This window comes from Sinocyclocheilus grahami, unplaced genomic scaffold, assembly GCF_001515645.1.
Source record: "Sinocyclocheilus grahami isolate Dianchi unplaced genomic scaffold, SAMN03320097.WGS_v1.1 scaffold55.1, whole genome shotgun sequence".
NCBI lineage: Eukaryota > Metazoa > Chordata > Actinopteri > Cypriniformes > Cyprinidae > Sinocyclocheilus > Sinocyclocheilus grahami.
In genome coordinates this window covers 4272270-4277452 of record NW_015505234.1, presented here as the reverse complement: position 1 = coordinate 4277452, position 5183 = coordinate 4272270, and positions in this window count along the sequence as shown.

Here is a 5183-nt window from a genome sequence, read left to right as displayed (position 1 = left end):
ATCATTTATCTTATGTATTCCCATCAGCAGAAGCAACAGGTGCATGACCGCGCTGTGGTTTCTAAACTTAACTTTCTTTTTCTTTTAGTTTTTCTCCCCACAGCTTGAAAAAAAATAGCGAAGTGTTAAACTGTAATTGTTCATTTGTAAATTCCATATAATTATTCTTGTTCACATGGTCGAGTGCAATAAACATCCATAAACGTGGCTGTGTTCTTGAAGCCACCGTCTATAGAGTTGAGGGGCATAATAATGACGGTGCAATTCAATTACAATCGATTGTGCGGATCTTTGGGCAGCTGGGATTCTATATGTAATGTTTTCAGCAGAACTGCAGGAATCCTGCATTGTTCCCGAGGCGAATTACAAGCGCGCGCTCCTCCATAGTGGTGTCGTCATAATAGAACCTTTTTTGCCTTTCTCGCTTCTGCTATGTTAAGTATGCCGGCTGGTGTCCTTACATCACAAAACAGAAACACTTCTAATATAATTCGATTCGAACTTATGTCAATCATGTTGTCCCACACGGGCCATGGCAACGGTCACTATAGCATCGGTTGCCAAGAGTGCGAGTCGATTTGGAAACCAATAGCCCTGCTGATGCATCAGACGGCGGCTGAAGTTATAGTGAAACTTATGAGACTTCAAACTTTTGTTGTAGAAGTTATTTGACAGCCATCAGACAACTAACTACTCAAACCGCAGGTGTAAAGTGAGAAGCAGTTTCGACTTGATTCTTTTAGGGATGATTTGATGAAATTATTAAGACTGAAATGTACATTTCTCAACGGGTTGCAGGTCATAGTTTGGGAGCTAAAAATACTTGAATGAGGCCCAGCTTTGATGCATCATAATAATCAAATCCTCATAATCAGTTTCATCAGGAAACAAACAAACAAAAAATATCCTCACAGTAGCCTATTACACAGTGCATCTCATAAGTGGGTTAAGGCCAATTATTATAATTATTTAAGTTCTTAAAGTTGAGTTATTTTACAAACTAGAAAACAAATTTTCCAAATAGTGAGTTACTGAGAGGCTAAATAAACCTGAAGTGAGATGGAGAAAAAGATAAACTAGTTAAATTGACTTAAAACCTGAAATATCCCTCACATTACAAAATATACAAGGTAGCCTAATTTTTAAAAGGTCACTATCAATGAGAACACCAGATAATAACAGGTTGTCTAAACTATTTATTTGACTTTTTGATATAGTATTAACATGCTTTGGAATGCCACCAATTGGTTATTTTTTATTTTATTTTATTTATTTATTTTCTTTTAACAACATAGTCAAGTTCATTTTTGCTGACATTTTATTTTAAATGCTTTTAAATGTATTATTATTATTATGCAGCTGTTATTTTGAAGCTCAACAAAAAACATTTTCTCAAACTAATCTCTGTCAGCATTGGCTCAGTCAATTGAGATCAGATTCTTTAGTCTGTAATTGAATTATTTGCTCTGTGAACAGTTTAAGTAGTGCTCTAAATAATTGGATTAAATCCAATCTAAAGGCGAGACTGATCTGAGATAATTTATAATCATGCACTGAATATCAGTGGAAAAGTGTCATCCGAATATGGCAAATATTCAATAATTAACTTATTCAATAATTTTTCACAAAACAATGGCATTGAACAGAATTGAACTGAATAACTGCTTTTTGAGGCCACATGGAACATATGTTTTAAAAACAAAATTAGTAAATACAATTTTTTTTTGTTAAACCACTACAGCAAGACATCTGTTATCTAAATATTTTGTACGAATGATAATGTTTTCTTCAGAGTTTATAGTTTCAGAAGAAGCCATTTTATAATGACCAATATTACAGACTGCAGTTTCACTCAAGTCAAAACCTGGCTTGAGCAGGTGCATCATTTTCATAAAACTACGACAAACTCAGTACCGTATGCAAGTTTATTCTAAATTTATGGTCATATTGCTATTTCGTAAAACACCCATCATGAGCAATTAAAAATGAGGCCAAAAAAACATGCCAACTTATCTCTTGGTGAACTAGATTCAAGAGCTTCCCTTACGGAAGGTTAAAAAACTTTTTCTGATGCCAATCTCGGGTCACGCAATCCCAAGGCCCGTTTCGCGTTCCAAAAGAGCCCAGATCCCAAGCGTCGCAATGCCACAGCGGTACAGCAGGAACCAACCTGTGGAATCCATGTCAGGCTCTTCCAGCAGCCCACAATGCATCCTCTTCCCATGCACGTTCCAGGGGCTCCTCTGAGAAAATGGCTCTGTGCAGGACTCCCCCTCCGTCTCTCCGAGAGAACAGCCCGACGTTGAGATGCATAAGATGTGAGGTCCGTGGAGAGGGTGGCGGTGGTGATGGAGGTGGGGGTGTGGGTTGTAGGAGCGGGTGGGGTGGAGAGGGGGTCACAGACTCCAGAGATCCAGCGGGGGAAAAGCCAGAGCCGTCAAAATGTTTGCTGATGTTTCATGGGAAAGGGGCTGATTTTATAGGAGCCCTGATGGGGGACATGTCATTGATAGGCTCGGCAGGCTGATGAATGGCTTCGAGTCAGATGGGGATGTGGCAAGGCTCACTGAAAGTCTTTTGTGGGGCTGTTTTGAATAAGAAAAGCTCCCTTCCCAGAAAAAAAGAGGCTTAGATCTACGCAATCCCAGCACTATGGCCTCCCCGTCTCCCATTATAGCATTTAATACGTTTTCGTACCCTCTCCTCACACACACATACACACTCTGCCCCCACTGCTTTAGTTTTAAATTTCTACATCCAAGGGTCACATTTTGGCCCATTGCAGAACTTTTTTGATGTCTTTGATGCCGTTAATAGATCTCGAAATGGGAACGTCAAAGTTGCGTTCATTCAAAATCAATGCAAAAAAACATCGAACTCTTTCACAAATGTGTTCATCGTCATTTTGGATGCTTTTGACACCAAATGCCCATTAAGGCTGTTGGCAAAACTGGAAAGAGAAAGTTTGGTGGACCCCCCTCCCCTTCTCGCTCTCTCCTTGAAGCAACCTTATTTTAGTGTGCCGGGAGGAGAGCGCGGCCACAAAAGGGGGAAGTAAAAGTGTAGAGTCTGAGGCAGGGAGGGCTCTGATGGAGTGCCTACAAACTGCAGAAGGGAAAGCTGTGATTAGAATATGAATGGAACCACGGGGGAAAGAGAGCGTGAGTAGGAGAAAGGGGGATTATGGTGGAACTGCTCCCCACTTGCTGGATGGCAGAGGAACACTCGCTCCTACACCTATCGACTGCTCAGGCGTAAGGATGCCAGGACGGGCTCCTCACTGCGTGGCAGTCGGACTTCAGCTAGAGATATTTGTTATTTGAGGTTTAGATAAAACTAGAGTACGGTGGCCCCCAAAATGTGTTAGAACACTTAATTTAAGATTAAATCATTGCATTCGATACAAAATATCAAACCAACTTGAGCAAAACATTTGTTAAAAATGCTTTCTGGTTGTTAAATATTAATGCAGAATGTCTATAGAGAATAGTTCATGTGATTAATTACTCTGCTAAGACACCTGTGCAAACTTGACAATTGACTACCTAAATTGTTATTGAAGAATGTTACTCTTCTAATTGATTTCAAAGTAGTTAAATTTAGTTTGCAGATGCCAGTGTTTTGATATTTTATCGACTAATACAATGAAATTTGGGGGGGCCGTAAGCAAACCAGCACTGAGCCATCAGTTGATACAGCAATGCATCTTTGCTTAGTGTCATTACTTGCTAACTGTAATACACTTTAAGCATTTATGTTAGCAACAGATATTTTTTGGTCCACAGTGGCTATGCCATGGCTAAGTATTCCAGTTTGCAGTCTAGATGTACACTATCATTCAAAGGTTTGGGGTCAGGAAGATTTTTTTAAAGAATAAGCACTTTTATTCAGCAAGGCTGCATTAGTTAAAGACATTAAGGGACCAGACATTTGTATTTTAAATAAATGCTGTTTTTTTGAACATCTTTTTTTGTATCCAGAAAAAAAAAATCAGTTCCCACAAAATATTAAGCAAAGTATTTTCAACATTGATGAGAAATATTTCATGAGCAGCAAATCAGCATATTAGAATGATTTCTGAACGCTAATCTGACACTAAAGACTGGAGTAATGGCTGCTGACAGTTCAGCTTTGCCTTCACAGGAATAAATTACATTTTAAAATATATTAAAATAGAAAACAGTTATTTTGACGTGTAATATTATATAGACTTCTTTTAGAAATGTAAAAAAAACATAAACCCAGATGTTTGAACAGTAGTGTCCCTTTCATATTAAAAATAAGGAAACAATAAATAAATAAAACTGAACTAATACTACAAACCATCAAAGAAACATAACAAAATAACAAATTGAAAGCTTCATCCAAAGGCAAATATCCCAGCTTTCATTAGAAACTGTATGGCTTAACCAGCACCTCTAACAAGCTGGGAAGTGGATGGTGAGGGAGAGCCAAACATCAATGAAATTTCCTTAATTACAGTTTTAAAGATGAAGGCTGTGAAGGAAAGGAGGGAGGAGGAAGAGAATCTTTGCATTCTCTCCTCAGAAGACTTCCTTTTTCTGTTTGTCTACTCCAAGTCTCATTAGCCCCTCATTAGCTAGGACAGGTGCAGCCGGCCAAAAGAGACACCCTCGGACCCTTATACCCCCCCAACCAGCGAGCGAGCCACAGTGTCAGTGCCCATTCTACCGATGTGAGATGCATTCTTCCAATCAAAGCCTTCCACTGCTGCTTGGTGGGTGGGAGCAATCTCTGAATAGTGGATGATTTAGTTTACAAAAAAAAAAAACAGCAAAGTGGGAAGGTGGTCAATGTAACAACAAGCTCCTTTTTACTGTCAGCGTTGTCAGTTAACACTTCATCAAGATTGCTCAAGACTTCCACCCTAATACTTTCTGATCATCGCTCTTAAGAAGAAAAGAAATGTCATGGGATGCAACATAAAAACAAAATGTACACATTATTCATAATCTACATTTACAATTTATTAGTTTATTGTAAAGCAAACCTTACTATTCTGAAGGCAAACTGAAACAAATCCACATATTTTGGACAGCAAAAATACATACTGTAAACTAAAGGAGATGCCAATTATCAGTTCATCACCATCAAGTTGAAATTGGGGAAAAAAAAACCTACATTCACTTCTTATATATATATATATATATATATATATATAT